General features: G+C 33.8%; 1 long non-coding RNA gene across 1 annotated transcript; it reads left to right on the top strand.

Moving 5' to 3' along the window:
- The first annotated feature begins 9,231 nt into the window (after positions 1-9,231).
- Positions 9,232-12,211, top strand: LOC112491617 (uncharacterized). Its single transcript, XR_007240643.2, has 3 exons — positions 9,232-9,558; positions 9,816-9,896; positions 11,529-12,211. It is a non-coding gene; the product is annotated as an uncharacterized LOC112491617 (long non-coding RNA).
- The last annotated feature ends 394 nt before the right edge of the window (positions 12,212-12,605 follow it).

Consider the following 12,605-nt stretch of genomic DNA (forward strand, 5'->3'; position numbering starts at 1 on the left):
TTACACCATTCCCCGATCTACCTTCCCACCAAAAATCACGACCAGTGGCCACCGGATGCACCACCGACGGTGAAGGGTTCCGGTGACCACTGCGGCTCATTGGGAAATCGACTTTCTGGCGAGTTTCCAGTTGCACCACCCATCCTTTCCCACTAATTCCGACCTTCTAAACCCAATTCTTAGCGGATTGTGAAAATTGAAGGCCTAAAATCCGAGAGCTTTTCGGCGAGATTCCGGCCACCTTGGGTCCTATGTTAAACCCTCATTTCACAAGCTTCGATTCTGTATATTACTTATAAATTTTGGTTAATGTTTATGTTAAACCCCCCAGGTACTGGATATTATTTATCCCAATAAAATATTAATTTATTTGAGTTGTATAATATTGTTGTTCTAGGAGCACGTGTGCATCGTGGAATTGATCCTATGGGGGATCTTGGTTGGATTGCGTGCTCGAGGTGAGTGACCTACCTTCAAAATTATTTTGGGATGTTAAAATATACATATTTTGTGTTAATTGGTTATTTGAAAAATATGTTTGATGTGTTGAATATTTAGTAAATTTATATTTGGAATTTTGATGCTAAAATTGAATGGAATTAAATATTTGTACATTATAAAATATTTTGGTTTTAAGGAATTTGAGATTTTAGTAATTGTTATCAAATTTCATTGTTGGAATATTTCATAATGGATCCACAATTATAAAACAAGTCACTATTGCTTATATCCAACGTAACAACGCTACTCATAGTGACAAGCCAATCAGGTATTTTTGAATTGAAGGTGTTAAGACTAAGATCTAATATAACAAGTGAAGTTATATTTACAAAGGTAAGAGGTGGAATGGAATCGGATAAACTACAGAAAGATAGATGCAACTCAGTTAAGAATGGGAGTTTGTTTAGTGTCCTAATCCAGTTTGATCCTACCATTGAAAGATTAGCTTCATTCATGATTAGATGCCTTAGTGAAACTAGACCAGTTACCCACTCAAGATTATGAACAAGTAAATCCAACGACTCGATATCAAGATACTGCAAGCTAGAGAGGTTTCCTAAATTTGGAGGAATTGCACCACTAAACCCAGCATTTGACAGGTTTAGATATTGCAAATCTTTCAAATATCCAAAAAATTCAGGAATCAGATTGTCATTGAATGTGCTGAAACTCAAGTCCAAATGTCTTAAGGACTTCAGTTTTGTCAATGAAGGTCTAATTTCTCCACTGAGGCTCCAGAAGTCATGCCTGCTAGAAGAACCATGTGGATTATGGAGATCAACTGCAATAACAGCTTCAGTAGTGTTGTTGCAGCTTATTCCTTGCCATTGACAATAGTTGCTTCCCTTCCATGAAGAAAGCCGGTTTTCAGGGTCATGAAGGCCAGTCTTAAAGTCCATAAGAGCTTCTTTGTCTGAATCCAAGCAATTCACCATCTCAGCATCAATTCTGGGAAGAAATTCTCATGCCATAAAGCAGAGAATCAGTAACGTTAATAATGGAATCCATGTAATTGTTTCCATGAGGTACAACATTTATGCCACACCAAAAACAAAATCTCAATATAAGCTTCCTTTTTTATAAGAGGATGAAGAAACTTTGAATTCAATGTAATATATATAAACAATTTAACATAGTACTTGGCTCTATACATTATTGTTTTCTTTTTAATTAAATAGTGGATATATTTATGAATGAAAAAGTTAGTGCTAATAATATAAAATTGTTAAAAGCTAGTTCCTCCATTGTTGTTCCACAGCGATGATGACAATTAATAGTAGTATAGACTCAATACCGACTTTGAAGACAAACTGGTATTGTCCAAAAGAGAATGAAGAGGCCACTGAGAAAATGTCTTTACCCGTTTTTATGCATAAAAGAATAAACTATAATAAAAAAGACCACAAGCCAGTAATATATATCATTAGCTTAATGTAAGATATAATGATCATCAGCTTCATTTTTGAAAATTTGCTCGAATCTATTCCACCAAAAAAGACCCACTTTAATAATGAAGTTATGGATATGGTTGGAATTTGTTGCTTCTTTCATGCCTTTTGTTTCTTCAATCCTGCTTTCTCTGTTTTCTTTATCTGCAAAGAGATGAAATTTGAAAGCCCCACATAGTGATTTGTGGGGGAGAAAATTGGCACAATATTAATTCGATTAAAATAAAGGGAAAATAGAGAATTGAAGCGTGTTTCTTAAGTAGTTGGGTTGGGTCGTAATCATCTAGCTTTTGCCTTTCATGATCTCTGAAACTTAACATATATATGAAACTATTCGTTTTCATAACCCCTTCCAATTATAATTTATAAATAGACGACAATCAAGCATCTCTGAAATTTTTGAAAATTGAATGATTCATTTTAGTATGTATTACTATTTAATTTCTACTGATCATAATTTTGCTACAATGCACTCTGGAAATAAAATTCACGCTAAGCAGATTATTTAAATAATCAAAATAAAAAAGTATACAAAGTCTTTTTTTTAACTCTAAAGATGAAATAAAAATAGTATACAAAAACCTTCTCTTTCTCTCTCTCTCTCTCTCTCTCTCTGTGAAAATGGTAGACAAATTAATGAAGCCTACATATGCACATAGCAAACCCAACCAAGAATGCATTATCAAGGGGGGGGGGGGGGGGAGGAGAACACTTGATAGCCCTTAAACTTGTGATTTTATAATTATTGCAAAAACATGAAAATCAAAGAATTAATTATTGTATTTATGTGGCTCACATGTATTTCAGTTCAACTAACTGAAGTTGGTTTCATTCAAAGATTTTCTCATTGCTAATATGAATAAGGATCCTGCAGAGATTTTGAATCCAACATTGAAGCTGTCACCACTACTATCTAAAACATCATCATTGTCACCTGGACAATTTTACTTTAGGTGACAAAGTCAATAAGGAAGCCATTGAGAAAATTCCAAGTGATAATGCTATTGTGTCTGCTACCTGATCATGATGTCAAATATTTTATCCGTAGCTTGAAGTTCTCTGTCAACTTTTGTTGGTTATGTGATTCAAAGAAGTCAAAGCTTGAGTTATTTTTCTGCATAGTTGCTGTCATCAAAACTATGTCGTTTCAACCTTATATCATTAAAAAAAACTGTGAGTTTTGGCTTGGTGGTTTAAAGAGAAGCTGGCAGTCACGTAAAGGCTTTCCAAGAGTCCTAACAGCAATAGAGATATGCAACAATAGTTCTACAGTAGCAACAGTTCTGCAGCAACAACAATTCTACAACAACCGTTTTCTTTGGTGTTAATATAATTTAAGTTCTCTTTCTCTTTCCCTTTAAGGTTTTCTCTTTAGTATTCTCTTGGGTGAGAGTTGTGAGGTAAGAAAGGTTGTAAAAGGGGATTTTGGGTCTGGTATATGGGTTTTAGGTGGAGCTTCTAAAACAAAGAAAGAGAACTAGATAAGCTGTAAAACACATTCAGTTATAGTGCATTTGAACTCCTTGTGGAGCTCCGAGGACGTAGATTCAATCTTGAATCGGACCTCGTACATTCTGTGGTGTTTTGATCTAGTTTATTATTTAATTTCTTGAATATTTGTGTTGCTGAAATTGTAACAGTGGTATCAGAACATTTTCAATACATTCAAGGATTAGAGAAATTAATTCCTGCCTGCAACGTGTTTGATAAAATTCCTAAGAAGCAACTTATGGGTTCAAAAGTTGAACTTGAAGTATTCAATGGTAAAGGGGATTTGGAGGCAAAAGATGAAGGCTATTCTAGTCTAGCAGAGAGTGGCAAAAGCATTAGACAATTCCTTCCCTCCAGAACTGACCGAATGACAGAAGAAGGATATGGATGAGATAGCTTATAGCACCATAATCCTCCATCTTGCAGATAATGTTCTGAGAAAGGTAAATGATTCAGTTAGTACCTTTGCTCTTTGGAAAAAATTAGAACAATTATATTCTGTAAAAATCTCTTCCCAACAAAATATATCTTCTAGAAAAATTCTTTGGATTCAAGATGAATCCTTCTAAGGATTTAGATGAAAATCTAGATGAGTTTAATAGGTTGTGCTTGGATTTAGCAAACTGTAATGCGAAGTTTTCAGATGAGCACCAAGCTGTGATTTTACTAAATTCAATTTCTGAAAGCTACAAGGAAGTAAAGAATGTAATTAAATAAGGGAGAGAGGTTCTAACTACTGAAATTGTAATAAGTTCTTTAAGATCCAAGGAATTAGAGATGAAAATTGAAAAACAAGAAAATATACATGGAGAAGGACTTATTACTAGAGGCAGAAAAGGTAGTAAAGATTCTGGAAAGTATAATAATAATTGGATAAGCAAATCTAGAGGGAAGAGTAGATCTAAGTCTAGAACAGGAGGAAAAAGGTGCTTCTATTGTCAAAAAGAAGGGCATTTTATCAAAGATTATTACAAAAGGAAGAACAAAGAAAGCAGAGAAAATAGAGAAAGATCTGAAGAAGATGGAGATGCTGCTCTAGCCAGCAATGAGAGTGAAATTGGTGATGTTCTTGCTGTATCAACTGATCAAGCAAGTCAAGAATGGATACTAGACTCAGGCTGCACCTTTCACATGTGTCCAAGAAAGGATTGGTTTAGGAACTACAAAAGGATCAGTGGTGGACAGGTTCTATTGGGAAACAATATGGCTTGTAATGTGGTTGGGATAGACAATATCTCAATCAAAATGGCAGATGGAGTGGTTAGAATATTGACCAATGTGAGGCATGTACCAGATTTACAAAGAAATTGATTTCTGTTGGGGTATTGGATGAAGCTGGATACTCTTGCAAATCTGAAAATGGACAAATGAAGATTTCAAATGGAGCTTTGACAGTTATGAAAGGTATCAAGAGGAATGGACTATATGTTCTTCAAGGGCAAACAGTAATAGGCTCTACGGCAACTACAAGTTTAGAAAGTCATGATGAAACACAACTATGGCATAGAAGATTGGGGCACATTAGTGAAAAAGGGGTTTCAAGTACTGAACAAACAAGGTTTCTTTGGAATAAATAAGATCAGTAAAATAGAATTCTGTGAGTATTGCATTTTGGGGAAGCAACACAAGTTGAGTTTCAAGCTAGGCTCACACAAATCAACCTCAATCTTGGATTATGCACATGCAGATTTGTGGGGACCTTCAACAACACTAACTCATGGAGGTAATAGGTATTTTTTTATCTATTATTGATGATTTCTCTAGAAAGGTTTGGGTTTTTCTTTTAAAGCATAAAAATGAAGCTTTTACAAAATTTAGATTCTGGCATGCTTTAGTGCAAAACCAAACCAGCAAGAAAATCAAAGTTTTAAGAACTGATAATGGTCTTGAGTTTTGCAATTATGAATTTGATAATTTTTGTAAAGAAAATAGCATCTTGAGACACAAAACAGTTCCATATTCCTCTCAACAAAATGGTGTTCCTGAGAGGATAGGAAAAGGTTAGATGTATGCTCACTAGTTCTGGTTTACCAAAACTTTTCTGGGGTGAGGCTATTATGACAGCAGCATATTTAGTTAATAGATGCCCTTCAACAGCTATTGAGTTGAAAACTCCAGAAGAAAAGTGGAGTGGTCACCTAGGGGATTATACAAAACTGAAAGTTTTTGGATGTGCAGCTTATGTACATCATAATGATGGAAAACTTGAGCCTAGGTCTATTAAATGTGTTATTCTAGGCTATCCCGAGGGAGTTAAAGGATATAGACTATGGGTTAGAGACTCAAAAAGCTATAAAACAATTATTAGTAGAGATGTTTTGTTTAAGGAAGATATAATGCCTTGTTTGAGCGACCAAGTTGCAGATTCTAGTAAAACACCTACTAAAAATACGGTACAGCTTGAGGTGGAGCCTTATAACCAGCCAAGTAGTAAAGAAACTCAACAGCCAGTAAGTGAAACAGGTGAATTTCAACAAGTACAACCGCTGGAAGTAGTAGATGTACCTCAAGGAGAGACAACACCTCAACAAAATCAAAGATCTGTCATCTCACAGTAGTATAATCCACTACAACATTACCAACTTGCCAGAGATAGAGAACGAAGGGTGGTAAGAACCCCAACCAAATTTAATCCTTCTGATTATAATATGTTTGCTTTGGTTTCATATCAGGATCTTTCAGAAAATGAACCACAGTCATATACCGAGGCAGTAAGAGATAAACAAGCTAAGTAGTGGCAAAATGCCATGTTAGAGGAGTTAGAATCTCTACATAAGAATTAGACATGGATTTTAGTTCCCAAACCAAAAGATCAGAAGTTGGTAGATTGCAAATGGATATTCAAGGTGAAAGAAGGTATGACAGATTCAGAACCTATAAGATTTAAAGCTAGACTTGTGGCCAAAGGATTCACACAAGTAGAAGGTATAGATTACAAGGAAATCTTTTCTCCTGTGATCAAGTATATAACTATTAGAGTAATACTATCTTTGGTAGCTCATTTCAATTGGGAATTGGAGCAGCTAGATGTTAAGATAGCTTTTTTACATGGAGAATTAGATGAGACAATTTATATGAAACAACCTGAAGGTTTTGAGGTGAAGAATTCAAAACAGGAGCTGGTTTGCCTATTAAAAAGGTCATTATATGGGCTGAAATAATCCCCTAGGCAATGGTACAAGAGGTTTGACACCTATGTAATTAGAATTGGTTTTAAGAGGAGTAGTTATGATAGCTGTTTGTGTTACAAAGGTGAAAATATTAATTTTTCAGTTTATCTACTTCTATATGTGGATGACATATTGCTTGCTGGTTAAAGTTTAGAGACTATTAATCAAGTTAAGGAAGCTTTGAAAGCTGAATTTGATATGAAGGAGCTTGGACCTACAAAGAAGATTTTGGGAATGAGTATTAAAAGAAACAGATGAAAGAATTGGTTATTATTGAATCAGGAAGATTACATTCCAAAAATCCTTTCTAGATTTTCAATTTCAGAATCAAGATCAACAAGTGTTCCTTTGGAAAATCACTACAAGTTATCTGCAAAGCTTTGTCCTAGCACTGAAGAAGAACAAGAGGAAATGGCTGGTGTTCCATACTCCAATGCAGTTGGTTCTGTCATGTACACCATGATTTGTTGTAGACCGGATTTGGCTCATGCGATCAGTGTTTTGAGTAGGTATATGGCTAATCCAGGAAGAGAACATTGGGAAGCTATGAAGTGGCTGTTAAGGTATTTGAAAGGAACTTCAAATTTTGGTTTAGTATTTAATCATTGCAAAGATGGTGTGGTACTTAGAGGCTATGTAGATGCTGATTATGGAGGAGATAGAGATAGAAGAAGATCTACTTCAGCTTATATATTTACTATGTGTGACAATTGTGTTAGTTGCAAATCACAATTACAATCTTAGGTAGCTTTTTCCACAGCTAAGGCCGAATATGTTACAACAACAGCAGCTATGAAGGAAGCACTTTGGTTGAAAGGCATGTTAGAAGAGTTGAAGTTGCTGGAGCAAAAGGTAGTGGTTTATTCAGATAGTCAGAGTTCTATTCAACTTGTAATAATCCGGTTTTTCATGAGAAGACTAAGCATATTGATATTAAATATCATTTTAATAGAGATGTGGTTGAGGAAGGTTTGGTAAAGTTGGAAAAGATATCCACAGAAAGGAATCCTACAGATATGGGAACTAAGGTGTTACCTGTGAGCAAGCTTGAGTTTTGCAAAAGTTTGCTCAAGATTGATACAAGTTGATAATGAAGAAAGTGAGCTGAGAAGCAAAGGAAGTTCAATGCACTTTATATTGCTTGACTTATTTGAATCAAGGTGGAGATTGTTGGTTATGTGATTCAAAGAAGTCAAAGCTTGAGTTATTTTTCTGCATAGTTGCTGTCATCAAAACTATGTCGCTTCAACCTTATATCATTAAACAAAATTGTGAGTTTTGGCTTGGTGGTTTAAAGAGAAGCTCGCAGTCACGTAAAGGCTTTCCAAGAGTCCTAACAACAATAGAGATATGCAGCAATAGTTCTACAGCAGCAATAGTTCTGCAGCAGCAACAATTCTGCAGCAACCGTTTTCTTTGGTGTTAATATAATTTAAGTTCTCTTTCTCTTTCCCTTTAAGGTTTTCTCTTTAGTATTCTCTTGGGTGAGAGTTGTGAGGTGAGAAAGGTTGTAAAAGGGGATTTTGGGTCTGGTATATGGGTTTTAGGTGGAGCTTCTAAAACAAAGAAAGAGAACTAGATAAGCTGTAAAACACATTCAGTTATAGTGCATTTGAACTCCTTGTGGAGCTCCAAGGACGTAGATTCAATCTTGAATCGAACCTCGTAAATTCTGTGGTATTTTGATCTAGTTTATTATTTAATTTCTTGAATATTTGTGTGCTGAAATTGTAACAGCTTTTATGCGGAAAAGAATAAAGAATAACAAAAATTGTTACTAGCAAGTTTTTATATATATTACTTATTTAGCATAAAAGGTATTGAACATCAGTTTCATTTTGCCAAATTTTCTTTCAAATTTTTTTTTTTTCACAAAACAGGCTTACATCAATAATTATATTTCACAGAGTGATTAGTGCAAGCTAGAGAGGTTTCTTAAATAAAGATGAATTGCACCACTAAACTTAGTATTTGAGATGTTTTAACACTAAACTTAGTATTTGTGTATTGTTAAGTATTTGAGAGGTTTTAACACTAAACTTAGTATTTGTGTATTAATTGTTTATTTATTTTTATAAACATGTAATTTTGTTATATAAAAAAACAACTATGAAACATACTTTCGAAATGTTCGTCCAAAAAAATGAAAATGGTTATATCAATATCTATTTGAAAATCACAAATAAGGGGTATTGTAAATAAGAAAAATTAAATTGATAAAAAAATATTTTTGATATTCATTTGTGTTGAGCATAATATGGAGATTATCAAGTGAAGGGATCTTCCTCCTTATATTCCATTTATTAGAAAGGTAAATTTTTTCACCAAAAAAAAAAGAAAAAAAAAAAAGAGAGAAATAAGAAAAAATCCCACATGTAAAATTTTACTAAATTGGGCTGAAATTAGGCATATAAGGGCCATCAGTCAAGCCCAATTTTCAGCTGACCCTCATGCCAGTTGGGCTAGGAAAGCGAGGGAGAAAATTAATATTAATATTGATAATAATTTGAATTTTGAAAAACCAACGGTAAGAAAAATTCAAATTTAGGAACGGCAATATTTTCTTTCCCTGGTTTTTAGCCCTTGTTATATTTCTACATTATGAACTTCTCATGCTGAAAACCCTTCTGTTTCTCTGGAAGGAAAATAATAATAATAATAATAATGGGTCAGACAGAGGAATAGAGATTGTTGAAAAAGGTGATGAGATCGGCAGGTGTCTGCGACGCCATCAATCGGCGTTCCCAGAGAAATTGGGCAAGACAGAGACTTTTTCTTACCCTCTGATTGCTATTTAGGGCTTTTATCTCATTCTTTAGGGTTTCTTATTATTTTTTGTTTTCACTCTCTGTGGTGTATCTTAACTTCTACTTTGTCTTTGGTGTGCAGGTGTTTGAAAGCACAAATCAGAGCAAAGAACAGAGGATTCCAAATGTTTAATGGTAAAGGTGCGTAATTTTCTTAATTGCCTTTTGGGTTTTGAAAAGGAAAGAAAATAACTTGATTTTTATCATATTTTTCTTCTAATTGTCTTCTTGTTTTATAATTGTGGTTGTGGGTTTGACTCGAACAACCAACATTGGAATTGCTGGTTATAATTGTTTTGGAAATCACATAGTTTTGTAATTTACGATGTATGGGTTTTGCTTTTTTATGGGGTCTGATGGTTGGGTTTTTTTTTTTTTTATTGATTGAATCCTTGCAGGTTGTGGTTACCGGGTAATTGTTTTGGGAGTGACTGAACCGAAGAAGCATCATTGAGATTGCTGGTGATCATGGTTACCAGGTAATGGTTTCGAAAATCACATAAAATCATGTAATTTTCACACATGGGTTTTGCTTTTGGATTCAGTCTGATGGGTGATTTAATTATTTAGATAATTTTGATTTGCATGTAACTCAGAGAAGTAAATGTTGTTAGATTTGTTTGTGCAGTAAAATTGTTAGATTTGTTTGTACAATAAAATTACATTTCCAAGTGTGCTTGTATATTTGGTTGTTTCCCCTTTAAGTCATTTTTTCATAAAATACTTGAACAGTATTAGGAGGAAAATAAATCATTTATATTAGATTAATGACTTATACAAAACAATAACATGGACACAGCATAAAACATCCATACATGCAGCGGGATCCACACACATGATAACCTTTGGGACACTAACACATAAACACTTAGCATTATTCACTAACTCTAACATGAGAGCTCTCTCTCTAGGAGCCTCCTCTACTCAATGAGTAACTCACATTACATGGCACCCTAGCTTCCCTTTTTATAGCATGCCCATGTCGGTTGCTAAATTCACTCAAACCTTCTGGATTTCTCTTCAAAGTCGGTGCAAAATTTACATATTTTCTTCACCAATTCCAAAGCTTTACTTGCTGTCCAAATATATAATTCTAAAAACACCAGTCAATGTTGAATATCCTTCAAATAGTTACTCAAGTATACAAAATATTTAACAAACAACCTAACAACAAATGAAACATCATTGAAGTTAGGACAAACAAGAAAAGAAAAAGGAGAGCAAAACTAAAGAAAATTAAAGACTTAAAAGAGAAAAAACACAATGAGGTGGTAATCTGAAAGGAAATTCATTCTTCTTGGTAGTTGGCAGGTGACTCGTAAAAAATGATGTGAATTTTTAGGTAAGGTAGTAGCAGGGTGACTCAAAAGGGGTGGTGAAAATGCATAAAGAAGGTGCCACTTGGGGTTTATAATAGACACCATCTAATGCATGGGATCTGACAAGGCTTGGCATGATCCAAGTAAGACCTTACATTACCAAGTATTAGCTAATATAATTTGCATCTTGTGCTGGTATCTTGTTATTGATTGAATGAGTTTAAACTATTATGAATCAGTTTAAGTTCAAAAACTAAAGTTATGTAGTTTTGAAATCCTAAAACATTTGGACCTCTGATTCCATCCATGTTTTAAACATAAGTTACGTAACTGTGTTAACCTCCAAAACATGATCAGATTTTTCAATGTTTATTAATGTAGAAATAATTTTAAATAAAAGTTGACAATAAAATTGATTTTTTATTATTTTAAAAAGGTGTAAGAGGCATAATTAAATGGACTTTACATGATATCTGTTTTTCCTCCGTATGTTAAGATGTGAAAACGGTTATGCTCTTTGCCAACTGCTAACTATGACATTATTGCATTAGTTATGTGTGCTTTTCGGGCATATTGGCATTCTGGTCTAGAATTTTCGAACCATTACAAAGATTTCCAAAACTATGGTGCTTGCAACTGTGTCATGTTGCAAGTGGTTGTTATTCATATTCCCAAATCCCCCGGATGGTGTCTACCACATTGAGTTTCCTATGTCTTTTTTCCCTTTTAATATTCTTAAGAGTATATGATGTATACCATGATTAAATCAACCTAGTCTTCCTTAATTCTCAGTTTCTGACTTCAAATTTGGATGGGGAAACTAATGTAACGATCAGAAAGGCATCTGAATGGAATAGGGATAGTTTAACTCCAGAGAAAGTGTCTGCATTTTGGTTGGCAAGGAGAGCACGTTACATTCAAGCATGTCTAATGCATGCTTACTTTGCAAAGGTATAAATAATTTTTCTTGTCGTTTTGCACCTTATTCTCAATTGATCTATCTTTTACCTTTCAAAAAATAAAATTCTCGTATTTATTAGTCATGTTCAAAAACTCTAAGTGGTGATCTATGTGACATTTGCTTAAAGTCCTACCGCCATGACATTACAGTTTATCCTCAATAGTTTATCAGTTTTATATTTTTGCTCATTACGTTTGGTTTTGTTTATCTTACGATATGTATATTTCCATGACAGACTTGCTTACCTGCACATGTACATGTTTTTTTTTTTTTTTTTTTTTTTGGGTAAATCACATGTACATGTACTTGGATGATAGTCTTGCTGATAATTTTCATTTTTTATTTCTGTAGTAATTACAGCTGGTCTTTGGCTTCCCTCTATACACAATAAAAGACTTTTCATTATGTGTAAATAAGAAAATGTCAGGGGTGTATGTATATTTGTTGTAAAGCAAGGTTGAGTCCCGCTGTACTCTTTGTCAGTAAAAAAATATGAAATTTTTGGCGTTTGGGTGAAGAGAATCATGCGGGAATTGCCCGAGGTTCTCTTCCTTCTTGTTGGAGTGCTGTGCGTGTCTCTCTTTCTGTCTCTCATTTGCTTCCTTTCCCTATGTCCTTAAAAAAATTAAATGTAAACAAAACAAAAAAAACAAAAAAAAGAAAAAGAAAGGAGCTATATTTTTATTATAAAATAATATATACAAAAAAAAAATAATAAAAATAAAATAAAATAAAATGAAACGCATTGAAGAAACCAACCATTAAACAAATAAGAAATTAGTAAAAGATTATATGTGCAAAAAGAACATTTAAGTAAATTAGTAATGATTAAAAAAAAGTAAATTAGTACAACAGCCTAAAATAGGCCAAAAAAGACAAAATAAAAAAAATAAAATAAGAAATTTGAA

The sequence above is a fragment of the Ziziphus jujuba genome, chromosome 2 (genome assembly GCF_031755915.1).
Source record: "Ziziphus jujuba cultivar Dongzao chromosome 2, ASM3175591v1".
Lineage (NCBI taxonomy): Eukaryota > Viridiplantae > Streptophyta > Magnoliopsida > Rosales > Rhamnaceae > Ziziphus > Ziziphus jujuba.